This window comes from Lutjanus erythropterus, chromosome 21, assembly GCF_056507025.1.
Source record: "Lutjanus erythropterus isolate fLutEry1 chromosome 21, fLutEry1.hap2, whole genome shotgun sequence".
NCBI classification, from domain to species: Eukaryota; Metazoa; Chordata; class Actinopteri; order Lutjaniformes; family Lutjanidae; genus Lutjanus; species Lutjanus erythropterus.
The window spans coordinates 2,591,920-2,615,965 of NC_139337.1; positions in this window are offsets into that span (position 1 = coordinate 2,591,920).

The window sequence follows — 24,046 nt, forward strand, 5'->3', positions numbered from 1 at the left end:
CCCACCACAGTGACTTTGAGAAAGAACCCAGCAGACAGAAGTCTATCTGTCAGACAACAGAGAGACCTTCTGAGCTGCCAGCGTGGACGCCCACTTACTGCAGTTTAGAATGTAGTGGGGGCATGGAATAGATTTGCACAAATTGAAATAATTTGCTCACCAGAGATCTTTGTTTTTTAATCAGGGGACAGTTTATACAGTTTAATGATAGAAGCTCATTAGAATGAATGCTGCGTACCTGGTAATTCTGGACATTCGACCCCGAGTTTAAAGCCAAGAGTGTGTGTTTTTCAACTTTATCTTTATAGAACACTCACATGCCAGCATGCCCATGGACCCCTGAGGATAATTCTTCATAGCATGGCTATATGTAAAAATTGCTGTCAAATTCTCAACGCACAATGAGTGGGCATCTTTCAACAGTTCCATCAGTTTAGTATGAAATTCCCTCTTTGTGTTTCCACAGGCTGTTTGCTTTTTGTGCTGAAGACAACGCTCACTGTGAAGAGCCTGATTTACTAAGATCCCAAATAAAGAGTGCTAAATTGCGTGTGCAATCTAACATATTGCACATTTAATTGGTGTGCGTTTTTGCGGGTGATCAGCTAAGAATAACTGCATAAATGACAACAGGTGCAAACACTGTGGAGACAGCAGGATTAAAATGAGGGTTTTGGATGTATTACAGGTGTCCACCATGGGAAAAGCAGAATGACTGCAAATGCAAAATGAAATTCAATCCCATGGAGGTGTTAGTAGACATATTGTTGAGCTACCGCAAAAAAAAAGAGTCAAGAACAACAGATGAGAAGATGGCAAGCTATAAAGTGAAGAACAAAAGAAAAACTGGCCTACGATAAAAACTTCTTCAGCTATCTTAAATAAATAATTGACAATCATAGTAAAAATGAATGCATTACATAGGAAGTGCAATCTGTGTCCTCTGTGGCCCGAGTACTCAGGCAGGACACTCGGGTCATTGTCGTGCACATTAGGCAGGTTGTCAGCACTGTATCTGGTCTGACGGTGGACATAAATGCCCTGACAAGAGGGATCAAAGACTGGGTACAGGTAGTGGTGAGGTCTCTCAGTCCAAGCGGTGCACGCACTGTTGAAAAGGAGCGCAAAGGAGAGGAGTGTGCTGCGGGCAGAGACGCACAACCTGCCAAAAAAAAGAAAAAATGGTAGCAAAAAGAAGGAAATAGGAGAACACAATAAAGATCAGCATTACTTTTCTTTAGGCTACAGTGGCTGTGAATGTTCAGTTTGGCTGCAAATAGGCTGCAATAAATTTACTTGCACGTTTGAAACACACAGTCGTCAGTGTGCACCGTTAATAGATCAGCTTGCACATTTGTTTGTGGTGATATCAAGTTTGCACACGTTTTTAAGCACACAAACCTTAAGTAAATCAGGCCCTAAGAGTATAAAGGCTTAGAACATTGTGAGTGAAGTTTTTGATGACCATACCCATCATGCTCTACTGCAGTCATTCCCAGAGACTGGATCATGATCCACAGGTGGGCCGCAGGAGAGTAACGGCAACAGCAGGCTTATCGGACCTGAACTATGTTATGTAGGTCACATGATATAACTTAACATGGCATTACACCTGTGGTTTACATTGTAAAACGGTTGCAGTTTGGTTTGGTTTAGGCACAAAAACTACATGATTAGGGTTATGAAAAGATCATGGTTTGAGTTGACTTTAGTGTTATGTGTGTCATGTGATATCCATCACACAACAGAGTTGATGCAATAGATGGCACATCCATAACAATATTTTAAGTCACGCAAAACTTTTAATAACCCTATATTTAATTTCTGTTCCGCACAGGACATGAATCATGCTCTCCTGGGTGAAAGTCCTGTGCTTGTTTGATACTTACAATGTCCACTAGGGGGTGCTGCCTAACATTAAACAAACTTATCAGTCACAATAAGTTGCTCACACTTTGAACATGCATGTTTTTTCTGATGCAGACAAGATATGTTTGCACAGGCATCCATACACATCATGGTTGTCTCATGTATCCTGCGTTGCTTTTGAAGCAGTGGTTGTGCACAGCCTCAGAAATTATCCAGCCTTGTACAGTGGCTAATGTTAGCAAATTTAAACTATTACTATGTTATTTACTGTGTAACTGATGACTGTGTGAGACTTAATTACTCCTGTCTACTTAGTACTATTCCACTATGGAAGGAATAGGAATAATTAGTTATATTTATATTTTACTACAGCCTTTTTTTGTAAAACCCCAACATATACACTGTGAGGTGTAACAGCAGTGGAAACACACTCTGTAAATATGTGAACAAATGTCACTGCTGCCAACATGATTGAATATGTGCATATAGAATATTTTACATTTCAAAGATGATACATGTGCAGAGTTAAAGTATTTATAAAATCTTCTTAACCTGCTGTTACAACTCAGACCATCTCAGCAGCAGGCCTCAGTGAGTAGTGGGTGTAATTATCAACAGTTCTCAGAGAGTTGCCCTGTAACCTGTGAAATCTAATTAAATCCAAGACTTTGTTTGGCAGAGACAAAAATGAAAATAAGCATCACAAATCAATTAGTGAGAAATAAGACAAATGAGAGGCGTGATACAGGGCTGAAGTGCTGAGATAACAAATAAAGAAAAAGAAGACATGCTGGCACGCTGAATCCGCATTCTGCTGCTCTCAGCTAGTGAAAAGTGAATACACTCCTCAGAGGTCACCATCTCCATGCATTGTGTGTGTGTGTGTGTGTGTGTGTGTGTGTGTGTGTGTCCCTGTAGATACATCAGCCAAAATTTGTGGTGAGGTTTATAGAATTTCTCAGAGCATCCTTCAGAAATATTTTGGCCATTTAAAATCAGTTTCTTGCAGTTTTATAATAAATTTGCACAATAAAGCTTCACCAGCCTGGTGTTAAAATGTTACAAACATACTGTAACCTCAATGTCCACAGATATTTGTGCCACATTTCATGAGGAAGCTGAATTCCAGCAGTAGCAACAGCCACTGTTGTGACCAAAGCACCCTGTTCCTATATCCATTCTGCTGATGTGTCTGTCAGTGTCTGTAGCTGGAGTGGACTGGCTGCAGCTATTGCTAGTAGGCATAGACTTGAGTCACATGACTTGGACTTTAGCCGACTAACAAAATTTGATGACTTCCGACCAGCATTTCCCAATCCTGATAACCAGGGTCCACTGTCCTGCATGTTTTAGATGTTTTCCTGCTCTAACACACCTGATTGAGATGAACAGGCCATTTTCAGGCTTCTGCTGAGGCTTGATGATAAGCTGATCATTTGAATCATGTGTGTTGGAGCAGGGAAACATCTAAAATGTGCAGGACAATGAGCACTGAGGGCCAAAATAGGCAAACACTGCTTTAGACTGACTTGACAAAATAAAATAAAAAAAAAAAGACTTGCAACTCGACTTGGACTTGAGTATTATTATTATTTTGTGGACCTTTTTGCCTTTATTGTGTTGGACAGCTAAAGATAGGACAGGAGAGAGGGAGAGACAGGGGGGTTGGTGTGCAACAAAGGGCTGCAAGCTGGAATTAAGCTGCAACCCTGCATCCAATCAATTTGCAGAGGAGAACCAAGAACTAATGTTAAGTTACTGACCACCAGTTAGAAAAATGATGGGCCTACCAAAGATAATTTTATTTGCATACAAAATTAAACGGTGTTCTACAAAAAGTGCAGCTTCCAAGTTCAACATTTGAAGTTGCGCAAACAGCAGTTAGCTGAGGCTAATGTTAATGCTTAGCTAGCATTAGCTTAACAGCTAAGTAACTGTAAAAAAATGAGGCAGGAAACTCACTGTTATGTAAATTATGACTTCTTTAGGGCTCAAAATTCAAAGTTCAGGACGTGGGTTCTGATGAGGGAATTATCAGTCTTGACTTGAGTGAAAAGACTTGACACTTTCTTTCTTTCTGACTTGTAAAACGACGACTTGGTCCCGCCTCTGCTAATAGCTATTATTGTAGCTGTATGGGTATTGATATTAGCTGTAGTTGTGTCTAATCACAGCTATTAACTTAGCATTTATAACAAAACTTTCTGAGAAGAACACAGAGGATTACATTTAAATGACATTCCAGACATGAAACAGCTCCATGCTGATGTTCTATCAGCATGGAGCATTACTGCTGTATGTAGACTGCCTCTCTTTTTTTGACTCCTCAGTGATACAGACTACCCATAGCCTAAAGAGTGGATTGTACGCCCAAACTGATGACTTACATGGACAGCTGTGGACACCATGCACACATAGTAATTCTCACACTTGCACAATAGATGTAGGATCAGCATAATAGTCATGTGGAATAGTCTGTGGACAAGTCAGCATGATCACACCAAACTGGGGGTGTCAGGCAGGCCTTAGTGGACCACTGTGCCCTTGCAGACAAGAAAATGTGCTAACAGAAGCTGCTAGGGTCACCGCCACCACACCACTGCTCCCCACTCCTTTGGGTATGGCTGCGATGACAGCTGGTGTGGTCAGAGACGGGCTGGAAGACATCTGGCAGTGAATCCAGCACCTTGTTGAACTCCTGTCGATGATGGCAGGAGAGCTGCTTACCTCCTCTCAGTTTCACAGCGACAACATGGTCACTGTGTGATGAGGAGGTGGTGGCTGATCTCAGGCCTGTTGTTTGGCTACATCGAGCAGCTGTGGTATTCAGCAGCTGTACACGAGCCTGAGAGCGGCAAAGCTGTTAGGTGTTTGGCCACCTTCCCAGATGGTAAAGAGTTCACAGGGGAGCAGAAAGTGCAGTGCTTTCCACAGTTGAGTGTACAAAGTTTTGAACTGATGCATTACTGACATTTCTGTCAGCCTCATTGTCTAACTGTAGTTCTTGACCTGCTGTAGTGATTTGGCCATATTCTCGCTTATATATACTGCTCATCCTGGTGAGAATAATTGATGGCCACTCATTGTTGTTTAGTGGAATTATCCTTTTTTCTCTTTTTGTTTCAGTTTTGGCCGTCCAAGAGGAAACGTTTGGGTGCCTCTGCTATAGAGAAACATTTATTCACAGTGATGTTTTGTTCCACTGACCATCCTCAAGTGGCGTAGAGCTAGTGACACCAGTGGCTGAACGTTTCTGTGACTTATTTCTTCCCTGAACAAATGATACTAAAGTGCAATATTATATACCAGCCCATCCCTAGTAATTATGACAGAAGCAGTAATAAGAAAGTCAGCATATGGAGGAGGTTGGGAGGATGCAAATGCAGATCTTTCAGCCCAAATAGTGTACCCCGGGTACATGCCCTGTGTAAAACCAAAAGTCAGCATTATTTTAGGTGTTAATTTACCTAAGTTTTGTTATGTATGTGTCTGTTATGTGACATGTAACATATTAATTTTAACTCAAACCATATTTTCCTAAACCTAATCAAGTAGTTTTTGTGCCTAAACCCAATCAAATTGTCACCATTTTACAAACTTAAGCATGTGTTTAACATCACCTGACTTACACCACTTGATTTACATAATGTACTCATTGTCCAGGACGCCTGTCACTGGTACTCTCCACCAGTCATTTGTTGTTTTGGGAGTCTTTGGCAATCCACCTATTCTGTTGTCTAGCTATGATGATGTATTGGTATATTCTTGATATATTCTTTAAAGTGTCTGTAGACATGATCAAAGATGAAGGTGTAGTGTCCTGTTCAGCAGTCCCTGTTGATGACGTACATAATGTCTATAGACATGTATATGTGTATACTGTACATAATCATTAATCCATGTATGCATATTCATTCAGTGTATTTTCTTGCACCATTTGTATTGGTCACAGTTTCCTACAGAATTCATTGACTAGACTCTCATTTATGTTGTCCATTCTTTATTCTTTACCACTCTATACATGTGTTTGTTCAGTTTTGTTGTCTTTGCTCCCAACTGTTATGTCTATTACTGTGTAAAGGTATTGAGAGAAGAGAAAAGCTGGAGTTAAAGTCCTTGTCTGAGTACAAATACCTGATTCTGATGTGGGCTGTGATGATGATGTGTTTGAATGTGATAGCTCGCAGTAATTAGGTCATCATACTCATGCTCCCCAGACTAAACTGCTGCTGAGGCACCCGTCTTGCTAATCCTTTAACCTGACCATGAACAGAGGCGTTAGGGGGGCTTACGCTACTAGCAGCGTCCTGGCAGACTAGACTGCACTGTTGATCTCTATTGCTATAAAAAGAGGTCTGGACAGTCATGGACAAGTGTCTTCTGTAGCAGCTTTGAAAATTGGAATTGTTCAGTTTAAAAATACTCAGTATCATCAACATCATGTGAATGCCAAGGACAAGGACATAGAGAGAGGTAATGTTTTTTTTTTCATTTCTAATTCAGCATATGGTGTGTATGAGTCACTGCTTGCTGTTTTCCATCCTGAGGCTTGGCCACATGAACCAGGCCTACTTATTCCACTCAAACTAGCACAGACTCGGAGGATGGAGTGTTTGCTTGGACCCTGCTCACTAACAATAGCAGAGATAGCCATCTGTATAAGATACTTGTTTGGATACAGTTATGCATGTAAATAAGTACATTGCCAGTCATGAATTCCTGACAATCTGTTGAGGTTTGTTCCTCAGTACACTGCTCCAAAACACATTATGGACAGAATGTGCTTGCAGAATACACCTTGTAAGTGGGTCGGATTGAGGTTGGTTCATGGTTCCACCACAAACAAACTTTTTTCCTGGTCTGCACCTGGGTACAATTTCTGCATACATATCTGCCCAAATGGATTGTACTGGGGGAAGAGCAAAGAACAGTTTAATCAACCCAGGTCATCAAATACAGACGCCTTTATTATGCCTCTAGGCATCTCATACTGATGCACAAGGTACCTTTAATCATCTGTATGAGATACTCCCAGAAAGCCTTTTTAATATGTGGTTAAATTTATCAGTGGTCTCTGCTTGGTTAGGGTTAGGCACCAAAACTACATGGTACAAGCAATAAAACTACTTGATCAGATTTAGTCATGCAGACTATGTGTTTGGGTTTAGGCACCAAAAATACTTGGTTAGATTTAGATATCAAAACAAATTGATTATTTTAGGGCACCAAAACTACTTCATTGGATTTAGGCACCAAAACTACTTGGCATATTTAGGCAGTTAAACTGTGTGGTTAGATTTAGGCAACAAAAGTACTTGGTTAGATTTAAGCACCAAAACAACTTGATTATTTTAAGGCACAAAATCTACTTCGTATATATAGGCAATAAAAGTCTGTGGTTAGATTTAGGCAATAAAACTACTTAATTATTTAGTAACAAAACTACTTGGTTACATTTAGGCAACAAAACCATTTGGTTAGACTTAGACAACAAAACCACTTAGGTAGGTTTAAGAAGAGATCATGGTTTGGGTTAAAATAAGTGTTACAATTATGTACATCATGTGACACAAGTCAGATGATGCATGTAATATTAGGCAACTTAAAACTAAAGGATAACACTGACTTTAGGTTTCACAAGGGAGAGTATTTGACCACCTGGGAAAGAGAGCAGGCTGGTCTGATTCAACCGGACTAAATGATGCAGTTTTGAAAATGCCCTTGATGGTTGATGTGGTTGGAGACTTACATTAACCTTCACCCAAGTAGCCCCTGTAAAAGCTCCATGACGCACATCTGATTTTATACCACAATCAAAGTTCGTACATGCAGAACATGGGAGAGCATCTAAACCCCACAGGAGGGATTAATAAAGTAACACAGCAGCATGGGGATTAGGAGTGTTTCCATTGCTGGTTCCCTAATGAGTCACACCCCACCTCCAAGCCTTCCATTAGCTCTGGGCTTGAAAGCATCTAAAGCCAATCCACTTGTCCACCTGCTACCTGTGTATCCAGTAATACTTCATCACATTAACATTCGCTTGCTTTTATTTAGCGTCTTTCTCCACCACCCATTCCCACTTTCTCTATCTGTCTTGTTCTCTATTACGCTCAAATCTGTCTTCACAATCAACATTTATCAGTGTTAAATTCATTAAAATTATATCTCAAATGTCATTGTATTTTTTCTGGTCTTTTCCGGGCTCTCTTTGTAGACTCAGATTTTTTCTTTCCCAGTCATCTTGACCTTTTCCTTTCTTCATTCATTTTTACTTTAATCTTTTGTCCCTCCATCCCCATACCTCTCTGTATCTTTATTATTTTTTCCTTTACTTTACCCTCTCTGTTCCTCACTCCAGTATTATCTCTTTACTTGCCTGTTGAAACTATAATGTTCAACCTAACTCTGAGTTTTTCGAGGCCACTACAATTATAAATATTTTATTCACAGACAATATCCAATGTGTCTAAAGCTGTATAAGTGTTTTGCAGCCAAATGGTTGCATGGTGAGGTAAAGGCCCGTTGCTATAAAATCCTCTATTAGCTTGTAAACAGCACCGGCCTATTTCCTTGGATCTGATTCACCAAGAGACATAAATGTGTTAGGGAGCTAGATGTGGGTTTTGATCCAGTCCCATAAAGTGCCTTGTTTTAAACCAGAGCAATGGAGGCTGATACTGAGAGCTTGAAAAGATAATTATCTATCGGCTGATACAAACACATTGCCTAGCCTGCTTAAGTTGGGTGTAAATCACCATTCTTCCAGGATCCTGCAATGAAAAAAACATTAAAAAGCAATGAGTGGTGCTCCAACTGAGATGTGACGCCTGGCCACAAACTCCCATACAGCAGTGATGTTGCAGTTTTGTAGTCTGGTGGTGTCATATTGGACCAAACAAAATGATGACTCATGCTACAACAATGACTTCATCTTTCTCAAAGACAATGCAAAGACGTTTCTATTGGATGGCCATGCACATTTGCACAGTTAAAGTTGGACGTTGGAACAAAGGTTTGGTTCCCCAGTGACCTGTTGTTGACCCCACTGAAAGCCAATACGAGAATAGAATAGAATACAAATTAAAACAATTTATTTACCCTTTGAATGGAAAAGGCAGAAATTAGTATTAATAATGACTGAATAATGGAATATAATATTCATATGTATGTTTTTAAGTGTATAATCACCTGATAATAAGAATAGCTGTGCTTTCATTACCTTTAGAATTCCTCATATCTACAACTTCAGTGGAGACTGGCATGTTGCACTACCGTGTTTCTACAGTAGCCCAGATTATACGAACCAAAGTGGCTCTAGCAGAGGGGAACCCTGAGGCCCTTCTAGGCTTCAGAGAAGGCCTAACATATCACTATTTCAAATGTTACTTTAAAATATATCACATTTGATTAAATTCATTTGAATCATTTAATCATTAGGCTATTCTCTTCTAATTCTAATTTAAACCTAATTTTCTATCAACTTTGCTTCAGAAATGAAAGGGTTACTGTCCTGAAAACAGCAAAATAGAGTTAGCCAATCAGATTTTTTTGCTGTTGTCTCTAGGCAGAGAAAGGTAAGGGCTGGCTCACTCATTGGCTTTTCTTTTGTTGACATTTATTTATTCAGGGTAGGTTCACAGAGTGTGAGGCTCTCTTTTGCAGGATCACCCTGATCACATTCATACAGTTACACATTCACACCTGGAAGCTGTCCAGTAAAACCACAGTCTGATCTGCTGCCACTGAGCAGCTCCACTGGAGCAGTTGGGTTAAGGGCTTTGCTCAAGGGTAATCAGGGAGTGACAAGTGCTGCTTTCCATTTTCCCTTCCAGCCAGATTTATCCTGGGATTGAACAGGCGACTTTTCAGTCACATGCTCACTTCTCTAACCTTTAGGTCATCACTATCTAGTGGATGGGGCCTTCACGAAGCCCCCATGATAACTGGCTTGAGATGAAGCAGACGAGAACGACGCTGTTGCTAGATGGCTAACTCAATAGCTTTTTCAAAGTGGACTTTCACAGTGTATTGGAGCATCTGCAAAGGATTGTGTCATATTTTGGCGACTGAAATTGCGCTCATCCCCAAGTCAGAATTTTTCTGACACTTGCTACATGTAACTGTGTGTGTGTGTAACTGTGGTAACTGTAACTTATCCAAACAAGTAACAGTGTAAATAGCAATTATCTACTGTTTAATACAAGTTAAAGTAAAGAAAACTAGAAAAAAAACTTTACTTATTCTGCCATCATTGTGTGGTATTTGCTGCCCTCTATTGTTTTTTTTTGTTTGTTTTTTTTGTATGTGGCAACTACACACTACAAACACATCACAAGTTACCTGCTGCCAGCTGCTTATTCCAGCAAAAAATGTCCATTTTGCTGCACTTTTTGGTGAGTCTGGTTAAGTTTTGGCCAACCTGAAGTCCCAGCTGTAATAGTTAAATTTCACCACTTTGCTCTAGATATGGCCTTTCCTGTTATTTTCTGAGTTTCATGGCCATTTCAGGTTCCCCTACAGACTGGGAGAGTGACACAAAGAGCATTCAGTTGTTTGCAATCCACAACTTCACCACTAGATGTCACTAAATCCTATATACTGTTTCAGTGGATGGGACCAATCTCGGACTTTTGGACCCTCGACCCTGTGATCAGTAGATGTCCCACTCTATCTCCTGAGCGACAGTCACACCAAAACCACATGAGACTGATTTCTAAAAAAAAAGAAGAAGAAGGTTGGATTGGATCTAGGCTCAACTATTGACTTCTTTCTTTCCCTTTTTGCAACTCTCTGTTTCTTTAATAATATCAGTTTCAAAGGACTCTATGGAAGGGCTTATCTGTGATTTAAAAACCGTATCATGAGTAACCAGAAATGTAACAATCCTTAGGTAGTTCTACAGAACATCACTTCTATCCCTTGCTATGTGAGTTAGGCTCTTTGATTCTTTGAATGGAGGGAGCTGTTAGACTCCTCCACTCAGAGCCCAGAGTGAAACCTCAGCCCAGCCCGCACCCAAACACTCTCAACAGCAGTGGGAACAATGACGGTGGATGCACCTCACTTCATCAGGTTGGTGGGTCAGCTTGTTGATTTTTTTACCCAACCTGCAGGCCTCTTGTTCAGAATCCCCATTGGAAATAATTAACAACTGTGAGAATTATTCATCCCCACGATCCAGCGTCACCTCTCACCATCACAGATCCTAATAACAAAGATCTGCATGAACGCATCGTGTGTCAGCTGATAAGACTTGGCACAGCGTGACTCAATGCACCCAGACAAAGAATTTATTTTCCATCTGACAAATGAATGGATGGCATTAATAAAGATGATGAGTTCAAATGAATTTAATGAGTGAATGTGATAAAGATATCTCCACTCCAAAACATCACCAAGTGGGGCTGATATTCAACATATAATATTCCTCTATTTCTTCCCTCTTCATTCATTCTTTCTTCATCATGTTTCCTTTCTTCTCCATTCATCTCTACTCCTTGTCTTCTCTTCATTTTGTCTTTCTCCTGACTTTTCTCCTCTTCCCAGTCTTTCCTTGAGCTTTGCTCAAAGGTCCAGTAGTTAGCCATAACTGTTATGTGAATCTGGATGGTGGAAATTGCCTCAGCATATAATCACATCCAAAAAATGTTGTGAATGATGCACCAGGTGCAGCTGCCCCTTATTACATTAAAAATTAGCAGTGAGTTTGCAGATTGTACCATGTCTCATTGGTGAACTCGTGAATGAGAATGAGACTGCAACTGCCCCTTCTGGTGCCGCCATGTTTGAAAAAAGGACACAGAAGTCCCTTCCTGGATGCCCCTGTGGTACATAAAATGTGACAAAAAGCTATCTAGGGTACACTCCTAGTGGACAAAATGTGGTGAAGTGCCCTCTAAAGGGTCTTCGTAGTGGACAAAACATGTTAAGTGCCATCTAAAGTGTCCTTCTAGTGGAAAAAACATGAAGTGGAAAAAGGGACCTCTAGTGGACTGAATGTGATTATGTGCCCCTTCAGTGGACAAACCATGTGTGTGCCATCTTGAGTGCCCTACTGGTGGACTAAATGTGGTAAAGTGTGCTCTAAGATGCCCTTCTAGTGGACACAATGTGATTCAGGTCATTATATACTAATGAAACTATACTTATAAATACTGTATTCCATTTCTGTCATATTCTGGCAGTAGATCCCAACAAATCTTACACACTAGACCTTTAAAATGACACGGCTGTTTCCTTCCTTCCTTTCCCCTCATTTCTACGCCCTCTGTCTTGAAAATGAGAGTAGATAACTGCTTTTTTTTCCTGCTGTAATTGCTGTTTTTTTTCTTCTCTTCATCCATTACTCTTCCATGCATTCTGTTCCCATCTTCTTTCCTCTCCATTCTTCTATAGCCTCCTCCCTCAGTTTGCCTCCAAACTTACCTCCTTTAACCATCTCATTTCTTTCCCATGGTTCCCTCTGTTTTGGTCTGTCCATCTCCTCTCCTCTCCATTTCCTTCTGCCCTCCTCTTTCCTCCATGTCCCCTCTCTGCTCCTCCTCATCTAGCAGGACTCATTATGGCAGGCTGTGTTATTGTCCTGCCTGTGTCGCACACAAACACACAATCACACACAGTGGTGATGTTATGTTCAGGGAGCTTGTTAATTATTCAGGATAACAAAGTGCTGCAGTCCAATTCCCTGAATTCCAGCCATGTTTAATCTGTATAATATTTCACAGGACAGACACACACACACACAAACACACACACAAATATGATCTATTCATGCTAATGCATATCCTCTTGTTCATATCTTGCTTGTTTACTTATTATTTATTACTTTTTCTTGATACTTCTTTCTATTCTGCTGCTGTAATACTCCAAATTTCCCTGTTGGACCAGGTGAAAATAGCCATATAGCTACCATGAGACTATTCTTCCCAAGGTGTGAGAGATATTCTGGGGTTTATTTTCTGTTTGGATGTTCTCTTGGTTAAGTCTCTCTAACTAGTCCACATGTTTTTGCCTGTGCTGATTAGCTGTTCTGTGCACCTGTGTCTTTTACTGTGAACCCCTTTGTTTCCAGGAAGTCATTTCATGAGGAACGTGTAGAGGAAGTTTCATCGATTGGAGATTATGTAACAGTGTTTAAAGCTTACTGGATGTTGTAGAAGAGAAAGTGAGAGCAGCAGAATAGTTAGTATGACATGACTGTTGTTGCACCAGTGGCATTAGTGTTGTAGTCCACACATTCTTTACTCAAGGAGAAGTAAAGATACTTGTGTGGAAAAAAGACTGGTAAAAGTAGAAGTACTGATTCAACTTCTTTACTCAAGTAAAAGTGAAAAGTTCAGGCTCTGAAATGTACTCAGAGTATAACAGGAACAAATTGTCTGCTGAGAAACATTTCTATTGACTGTTTGTGTGCAAAGCTAACTGCACCTCATCTTCTCTCTGTCTGTTTCATCTTGCTACGTCATTTTTCATCTTCTCAAGTCATTTTTCTTTTTGTCAACATTTTTATCATGCCAGTATGTCATTTTTTGTTTTGTTACATCTTTTTCATCTTGTTACGTCTTGTTTTGTAATTCTTTGTGTGATGTCATCTGCATTGTTTTTTGTCTTGTTACATCATTTATTGTATTCTTACATCTTTACGTCCTGTTATATATTTGTAGCTCTTGTCTCCTTACATTGTATTACATATATACATATTGTTAAATCTTGATCATGCAGCTACTTCATTTCTTGTTTTCTTACATCTTTTTCATCCTGTCTTTAACATCTTTTTTTAAAATCTCATTTTACATTTTTTTACATCTTTTCTAGCTTGTTAGATCTTTTTATTTTGCTATGTCTTTTTCATCTTGTTACATTCCGTTTTAAGTTTTGCTACATCTTTTTTGCCTTGTTATGTCTTTTTGTATTGCTATGTTATTTAAATTGTTTTTTCATCTTGGATCTTTTTTGTCTTGTTACATAATGTTTTTGATTTGTTAAGATATTTTGTTCTTCCATCTTTTATGTCTTGTTTCATTTTTGTTGTTTTCATCTCATTATGTTTTTCATCCTGTTATGTCGTTTTTCATCATCATGTCCTTTTTCAGTTAGTTAGGTCTTCATTAAGCAGCTACATCAGTTTTTGTTTTCTTGTCTTCTTCATTCTGTTACATCTTTTGTAGCTCACATCTTTTCTATTATGTTGTCTTTTTTGTTGTGTTACATTGTTTTTTGTTTTATGTATTTTTCATCTTGTTACATTGTCATATTGTTTTCTTTTACTATTCTTTTACTGTTACTTTTTTTGTTTTGCTACGTCTTATGGCTTGTTACGTCAATCCTCTTTTTCTTTCTTTTTTGTTGTGTTGTTTTTCGTCTTATGTCATTTTTCAGTACATCAGTTTTTTTCTTATGTCTTCTTCGTCTTTTTTCGTCTTGCTATGTCTGTCGTGCCTGATATGCACTGATGGATACACCAGGGAATCGTCTTTTCTATGTGTTATTGTTCCATCCATTTAGGTTGAAATCTGTCTTCATATTGGAAAGGCAGCACACAATGACGCAAAATAAAAATAATAAAGAATTTCCATCAATGCATTAAACATTTTGTAGAAATGTACATTATAGTGAATATGCCATGTGAGCCATTACAGTAGAATATAGGCAACATCACTTCCCATTCATGGTTTTTTTAACCTTCATTAATAATCAGCTCTCATTTGCTCACACTGCCCGTACTCTACATAAGCCAAAATTTAAATACTGTATTTTGTTTTAGAAGCAAGAAGAATAATGGTTTAGAAAATTGTCTTGTTGCAGAAACTGTACTGTACCTTTGAAACGCCCACCTTCCTCTGTGTGTGTCTCTGCGCTGGGGTTCGAGCCACACACATCAAAAAGCTGGTGTGAAAATTGTTTTGGGTTGTGTTCATGGTAAACCCAATACCACATGAATGCGGCATAAGTGGACCCCGCAGCTTTTCATCTGCTCGCATTAGCGTGTCGCCTTTAGTTTGGAGGCCGAGTTGATTGCCAAACATCAAAGTCGGGTTCAAACACTCAGCCAAAAAAAAAAAAGCCATGTGATGCTACCTGCCCGGACTGAACGCGGCGCAGGGCGCTGGCAGCCGAGCGGAGCGGAGAGGAGCGCTCATCAAAAGACAGGAGAAGCCTTCAGACATCATTAGTCTGGAGTGCTGTATGCTGTGTGGACGTGTCAAACACACACAGTGTTTGGCTCTCGTTGTGTGTGCGAGATGGAGCAACAGTGCTTTGTGTACGTAAGTGCAGACAGTTCCTCATGTGTGTGACTCTTTTGTGTCAGATGGTGAGTTTGTGTTTCCACTTTACTTTTTGTGTGATGTTTCAGTGTGTGTATCATTTATGTGTACATATGTGTTTGTATGAACGCATGTGGGTTTCTGTCATGTATGTGCTTCATGTGTGACAGTGTGCAGTGAAGTGTTTATGCATATAAGAGCATTCATGAATAATAAATATTTTTTTAAGGACTGGAAGCAGAGCAAGTAGGTGGAACATGAACCTCCTGGAACATCCTGAAGACCATGGTAGTGATGAAGAAGTGGTTGGTTTTATTCTTAAAGTTAAAGAGACAGTAATCCCAAAATTAAAAACACTTTTTTGGCAGTTTCATGTAGGAACTATTTTCTTTTGACCCGACCACACCCACCAAGAAGGAAGCACGCATCTACTCATGGAGGAGAGGTTACAGCTCAGCCGAGGACAAAGGTGTCTCCAAAGCTTGGCAACTCACACCCAAACAATCAGATGGATAAATAGCACTTCAGGTAAGAGTAAAAACATGTAGTTTGATTTGGGGGTATGATGACAGAGGACGTGCTGTTCTGTTCAAAATCACACGCCACTCGGAGCAGCAAACATGCCTTGAATGAAGAAGCTTTGTCACTGACTCATCAGTAATTGGCCTTTTACCATAAAGCTGTGAGCAAGTGCTATTTGATCTTGTTGTGTATGAAATCCTGTTTGCAGCAGTCCTTCAGCCAGCAGATCACTGTGGCTGCACATTCTGCTTCCATACAGCTCTTGCAACAATCCAGAAGATCTGCTGATGAAAAGGACTTCAATATGTTGAACCTTGGTGAAAAATACCAGTAATCTGATCATTTTCATCTTGTTACATCGTTTTCATTTTACGCTGTTTTTGTCTTGTTATGTCCTTGTCTTCTTTCACAGTTTTCATCATTTATGTTCCTTATATGTTGTTGTGTCTTTTACATCAATGTTACATCCTGTTCATCGTTTTCATCTTGTTATGTCTTCTTACATAGTTTTTTTTTTTTCTGTTATTACGTTACATCTTTGACATTGTTTTTGTCTTTGAGATTTTTTTCTTTTATGTCATTTTTGTCTTTTATGCTGTTTTTATCTTGTTACATCTTTTACGTCATTTTTGTTGTTTACGTAATTCTCGTCTTGTTACATTGTTTTCATCTTGTTACATCCTGTTCGTCTTTTGTTATGTCGTTTTTATCTTATCTTTTTATCCTTCTTTTGTTTTCAAACGTTGTTTTCCTCTCTGAAGCCTTTTTATGTTCTTATATTTTTTTATGTCAGTTTCATCTTGTTATGTCTGTCATGTGTGATATGGATACACCAAAAAATCATCTTCTTTATGTGTGTTTTATGTTTTGGGAAGGAGACACACAACGACACAAGATAAAGAATAATCAATAATTACGTCAATACATTAAAACTATAGTAACAGGCCGGTTTTGAAAATGTAGTAGAAAGTACAGATATTTGTGTGGGTGGGGAAAGTAAAAACTTGCCAGAACAATAAATACTCAAGCAAAGTTACCTGAAAACTCTACTGAAGTGCATTAACAGTAGAAGTATTTTTACTCAGTTACTTCCCACATCTCATTGTAAATGGTATCAAAACAGCTGCTGAAATAATGTAAATCTAAAGGCTTATAACACTACTGTGCATTGGCGTATGTGATTTATTCTAATAGTAAATTTTGTGTAAATGCTCCATTTGCACACTGATATGATTTACCTTCACAGCTGTGTGCATTTTTAGATAATTAGCAGTTTGACTCTGATCAGGTGATGGAGGGATGATGACATGCTTGTCTTCACCTCCTCCTCCTCTCGCCTGGTGTTCCTTCATGATCAGACCTCTGATCAGATATGATGTGACCTTTCCTTGGCTCCTCCTCTGCCTCCTTTTCCTCTCCTCCCTTTTGTCTCATTCCTCCTCTGCATTCTTGTCTTCTTCCCCTCCTCTCAAACATTGGCCTCTTCATCTGCCCCCTTTCCTCCCTCAACATTGTCCTCTTCCTCTCCTCCTTCTTCCCCTTCATCTTCTAGGTGTCCCCATCTTCCTCCTCTCCTCCCTCTTGTCTATGAGTGTCTCTCTCTGGAACGTCTTCTCTCCATCTCCTTCCCCTCCTTCACCCTGACCTCCCTTTTTCTGCTCCTTCTCTCTGTCCTCTCCTTCATCCTCTGTCTTTGTCTCCCTCCTTCTTCCTCCTCTCTTCTCCCAGTGTCCCATCAGGCCGTGCCAACCTAATTAGGAGTGTTGTGCCTGTTAGAGGGCTCAAACACCACTCCTGTTTATTGCAATTAGCACGGCCATTAACAAACACTTCACAACACCGGGGGGCGCCGCGCTCTGCATTATTTATAAAGTGGGGAAGCGAAGAGGAGAGGGGGAGGGAAAGCAGGACGTAACTCCTGTCTTGTCACCAGGCTTCCTTTTCTCCTTTCCTTTCTTCCTCTCACCCCCCCACCTCCCCGTCATTAGACGCAGAACCATTAGTGTCCACATGCGGCTTTTTCACAGTTTTCAGAAGATTTTTCTTCCCACAGAAACGGACAGTAAATCTTGTCATTTGTTCTGAATCACTGGTGCAACTGAGGTAAACAGAGATATTCTGTTGCTGTTTTATTTGCTTGTTTGACAAGTCAATCTCGTGGTTTTACTGAAGCTTTTGTATGTAGCAAAAAAATTGTGTTGTAACTTGAAAAGAAGTTAAAGGAGAAATCTGTCATACATTTACTATTATAAATCACAATGTATCATCAGAGATCAAGGAGAGAATTTAAGTTGAAATACTTGCATCACTTGACATAAACGCTACAGCTGTGGTATCTCCCTTTGACCGGAATAACTGTTTTGTAGGTTTTCAAATTAATGCAGAATTTTCATCAAATGAGTAACTGTCTGTTTATGAGCTGTAAGAAATCATTCATTAATCTTGTAGAAGGCCTACATGTTTATCACTATCAAGTTAACTGTTAAATTGAGCAAAATGTTGATGGAGTTTGGCAGCAGTGAGACAGGCAGTCACTTTACTCATTGTCCAGAGTGGGCTTCTGTTTTCAGGAAAACAGGTTTAACTTTACATTAACAGATAAATGACAGTTATAAACAGCTGGTCAACTATAACAGTGGAGGACACGTCCTCACTTGTCAGTTTACGAGGTTGCGCACATCCTGCGGAGCTCCTGCAGCCTGCCTGTTTCTGCCGTGTCTGGAGAGAAAGTGATGGGGAAAACAAATCGCTTCAACCATAAATCATACATTAAACAGAATTGCAACCTATGTAATATATGAGCTATGGCTCCAACTCACTATTTGGACTTCTGTGCTCATTTTTGCGCATACAATGGCTACACATTGCTCCTCTAAAAAAGAAGATAAATGTTAGCTATTAAGTCAGTAATGGATTTTACTCACATGACCCTCATCAGCTGTCACACTGTCATGTTAGCCAACATGGACAAGTCCTAAAACACTAAAAAAGAAAAAAGGAGAGTTGAACATCTACTTCAGGGCAACTGAGCAAACTTTATCTGCTGTTGATTATGTGATAAGATCGCAAGGTCCAGAAAAGCTATTAAATTTGATTTTGCTGTCTCCACCACTGACAGAAATAAAAGATGGACATTGTTCCTTTACTTTGTCCCACTGTGGACACAACACACCAATAATGAATTTAAACCAAACTGATCAGAAAAATTAACACGTGAAAATACAGCAGTGTGAAAAGAACTCCATAAAATGACAGAAACCATTTGCCTTAAAATGTATTTAATGTGTGCTGTGATGTTTTAGTTTTGCCCATATCCTACCTATGAACATTGGGGAGGCAGGATTTATGACCTTTACTGCAGCCCGCCAATAGGAGGTGATCAAGATGCTTTGGCTTCACCTTTAGGGAGCCCTGATGTTATCCATTTCTCTACATACAGTCCATGGTTTCCATGATCAAGACTGAACCTTGAACTGAACTTGTTGTGTTTCAGTAGCAACAATGGTAATAATCTGATGAAACAGGACCCCAAAACCCCTAACAGGCCTCTTCCACCAACATGGAACTGGTTCCACTCATCTTGAACCATTTGGAGCATTTTGACCAAAAATAGATGGTTCTCAGCTGGAACCAAAAAAACCTGCAGGTTTTCCTTGAACTGTACTGTCATGTACAGTGTCATGTTCTGCAAGTTGTTGTGCACTGTGTAACGCCATCCACTCATGACACATCCTTGGTTAAACCTGCTCCACTCAATACTAGTGGGCTGTTTTGCTAGATAGCTCAAAGGTTCCAAGAATCTTGGACCGAACTGTGCCAAGAAACAGAGCTGATTTGGTAGGAAAACAGGGTGGGCAGTCAGCCCACAAAACAGCCCCATGTCAACACAGTGCAGGGGGCTGCACTGGTGTACTGAGACAAAGAAATCTCATTCAGGAAGTTGATGCAGTCTGAGTAACAGATTAATATATTCAGAAGCTCATCCTACCACTTTGGACCACCTTTCTTTTAGTGCCACCGTGAGATTCACCTTTGTGACTCTGATCAAAGTTTAAGTCTATATATAGTCTGTAATTATTGAATGGATTACCATTACCAGGATGAAGAGGAACATGAATGTGTTTTTGAAGAGCCACTGACTTTTCATCTAACATCATCATCAGGTCAGATATTTAATTTCTCCAATACTTTAACACATGCCCTGAAAATCATTGCTTTCCTATCAGGCTCAGCTGTACTTGGGGTCAGCATGCTAACACACAAAGGTATTGTGAATAAAGTCAACATTATACCTACTGAACATCAGCATGTTAGCATTGTTATTGTGAGCATGTGTAATGGCATTAACATTTATCTCAACGTGCAAACAGATCAGAAAACCCTGGATGCTGTTGAAGAGCAGTGGAACATTACCAGTTTTATTATTTACTTTGGATAACTTATTGAACTGGCTCATACACACATCATGATGTGATGCCCCAAGATACAATTTGCTATTTTGATCCTGTGACTTCTCATTGACTTTTACAATCCGGTTGTGTTGGTCTAGTTTGTTCCTGTCAGGAGCACCTCTGGATCAACCAGGTACATGTCATCTCTTGTTCTATCTAGAACTCAGGCCCATTCTACTCCACTTGGGTAAAAGGGAGTCCAACTTAGTTAATCCAGTTGTAGTTCTGAAATATGAGTCTAAAATGACATGTTATGCGCAAGAAATAAATCAGGGAGCTGTGAGGATCATAGGCTGGGAAGTTGAGTTCATTAGATCACTGCTTATTCAGCAACAGACTCTGAGTCAACATCCAGGGTCCTGAGGGAGGCCAGCTGGAGATGAGACACCAAACACACTCAGTGCTCTCAGTTTATGCTGTTAGACACAATGAAGCCTCAATGATTCCTGTGGGAAACTTGGGTCATATACAGCAGCAAAATGTGGTAAAGCAAAGATGAGTATGTCTGAGCAAATGTGGGATGCAATATAGATAACAACCAGTCACAGTTAAGAAGAGAAGTCACTGATTGGATCCTTCAGATTCAAAACCTTTGACAGTGATCATCAAAGTTCCATTCATTCTTGACCCTACAAATGTATACTGTCTATACTTTGTTAGTAGGACTGGGTATCAGTACTTAATACCTGTGATAGGTGATTCAAATAAGAAAATACCAAGTAGTATATAAACTCTCCAGTCAAATGATACCTGGTTTCAATCCATTTAGTACCAAGATCTAAAAAAAACCAGACTTTGTATGGTTTTGCTCAGAGACAATCACCACAAACGTTCATTAAGAAGAACCTTTGAAAAAATGTATTGAATGAAGTACTCTGTTGGTATCAATATCACTTTAAGGGCACTGGTATTGGTTCTGGTATCATAATAATTTAAATAATACCCAGCCCTATTTGTAACTTGTAGAAAAATTATTTTCTAATGGATGTGATAACATTCTTCTCACTAAATTGCTGAGACCTGGGGATATGGCAACATTGTTGAAAAGAAGCCTACGTGATCAAGCAATTCGACAGTGTGGGAACCAGCCAATCTAAGCCACCTTATTTTTAACCACACGCACAAGCAGTTGAATCAGAAAAGTGGTATAAATTGTGACAGGTGTTAACATCAAATAGTTTGATGTGATAGTGATTTTACTGATTGTCTCCATTCGCTTTCCCAGTAAATTGATCTAGCGGCGCCCTTATTTTTGTTGCAGTAATGTCACCTTGTCTGCCAAGGAGGTTATGTTTTCAGTGTGATTGTTCTATTTGTCAGCAAAATTACAGAAAAAAATTACTGGCCCAATTTTCATGAAAGTTGGAGGAATTGTGTAGCACAGAAACAGGAAGAACCTATTCAGTTTTGAAGTGGATGCGAATAACGGGGCTGATACAGAAATTACTTTTCACTTTCATTAATAAATGCTTCTGGCCATCTAGTTCACATTGTGATTACAGTGTCAATATTAGAGATATGAATGATGGCCAAAAGCTACAAGAATAGGTCACATTTTTTTGCCTTTATTTAGCTGAACGGCCTTGGTACATGGGGTGTACACTCCACCAACTGAGCTACCTGGACACCAGGACACAAGTTTTAAACATCCATCAGTGTGTTCTTGTAATAGTAACAAATAGTAACTAATACTGTCAAATTTCAGATAAGGTAGCTCAGTCGCCAACCAGACAAGAAGTTCTCAAAGTTTATCCAAGAGACTTATGTCTCCCTGACTGCAAATTATGTGTCTTTTGTATTGGCCTATTATACAGATGAGGGTTATAGTTATAGAGGGGTTATGAGGGTGAGCTTTCTTTCTTGCGGACTCTCCGGACCCTCAGTCAGCACTGTCAAATAAATTTGCAAATCAAAGTTCACTCAAATTTGACCTCCAATTTAAATATTTTGGTCCCTGTGAGGAAATCTGCTGATTGGCTTGGCCTCGATCTGACTTTAGTCAAAGTAATTTTTTCATTTTCCAGTCACGTAACACCTAAGATAAAACCTCTAGTACAGCTGCAGGGTAATAGGTCTATGGAGTTTTAACATAACAGGAATAAAGAACCTTTTACATTAAAAATGAAGGTAGTGTATTATTTAGCCTGGGAACCAGACAAATCTGCAAGCTCATGTTTCATTTGCACTACCGGATATGTCTGGTCACCCTCCTGTAAGAGAGAGATTTCCACCCTTCCTGGATCTGGTCAGGCTGGTGACTAAATAAGGAGTGTCAGTGGTGCAGATTTACAAAGTCAAACAGTACAACACACCAGGCTCAAAAACTCAGATCAAACTGTCCAGCTATGCAGTACTAATCAAATATGAATCAAGATTCTGTCAGTATATCACCTGTTTGATGCCACAAATGTTTTCAGGAACACATTGAGTGAACTGTTTAACTGTAATTCGAGAAAGTTTGCCCCTTTTTTTTTTTTCTTTTTTTTCTGTGTGAGAAGGAACCAAGCAAAATCCCTCACTTAGGGTAAGGATGCCACCTAGTCACCTGCTTAGGGAGGTGTTCCAGGCATGTCCTTCTGGGAGAAGGCCATGGGGCAGTCCAAGTACTAAGTGATTAGATGGATTAGATTATCTCCACCCTGGCTTGGGAACGCTTCAGGATCCCCAGGTCAGAACTGGTTAATGTGGCTGGGGAAAGGGAAGTCTGGGGTCCCCTGCTGGAACTGCCATCTCCTCGACCCAACTTCAGATTAACAGTTGAAGATGGATGAATGGATGGATAAAAACCCAGCCAACTCATGAAAAACCAGCACAAATTCTCTGTCCACCAAAGCCCATTTTTTTTCCAGCACAATTCAAGCCAAAATTGCCCAATTGGGTGGAAAATCACTTAATCTGGCAGCCCTGACTGAGGGAGCAAAATGTGGATTCTTACTAAGTGATGGCACACATTTCCCATCATGTCTAGTGCTGGACTGAGTAGTTCATTAAGTCTATTGTTTTATGTTCCAAAATGCAAATGTTCATTTTTGTTAGTGCTTAAAATTTGTCTGTTCAGGACATGGTGGTTTATATTGGTTACCCTTTTTGTGCTGGTTGGTAGTTTTAACCAGTGGTGAGGTGACTGTAACATTTCTTGACCTCAGCAGTATTTTGCTACTGTGTTTTAGACTTCTTGGAAATGTGGTTTGCATTTTACTCTGCCTATTGGTGACCCCATGAAAATAGGTTAGTGGCCCATATTTTGTCTGGACCCTGAGTTTGGGTAACTCTGGTCTTTATTACAGTATATAAGGGATGTGAAAACTGCATTTGGTCCACTCGCTGATTGTGGCTATGGTTGGTCTAGGCACGCAGCAGATAAAGTGGGGTCTGGAACTCTGCTGGAATGCTAAAATGCAGCAGGATGAGAGGAAGGAAGGTTTATCAGTCAGCTCTTAGGGCTCTGGGTTCCACTTCACTGTCCTCTATGAGCTCAGAGGGCAATGGAGCATCTAGAGGGACTGAATGATCCACAGAAACTCCAGTTAGAGTGAAACGGTGGGTCATGGACAGCTGTGAGCCTCAACACATCGCCCACTAGAATCACTTCTAAAAAAAAAAAAAAAAAATTCACTCTGCCTGCACCTATAAGCATATAAATTGTCCTGATAACAATAGCCAGGCCTAATAACCCGAATTGGAGCCATGGAATGAATCCCGGTGAAGACGGGGCTTTAATCAGATGCCATGATGGAGTTCTGTCCCATTGGACAAAACCTATAACCACAATATTAGGCTACTGGTCCCAAAATTAGATTCTAAATCCAGTGCTAATTATTCTCTTTTCCCTCATACAATAAACACTCAAGTAGCTCCTTGTCACTGTAATTACTGGATGTGTAAATAGATGATAGAAAAGAGGGACTAAAAAGCAAACATTTACATTTTCTGGTT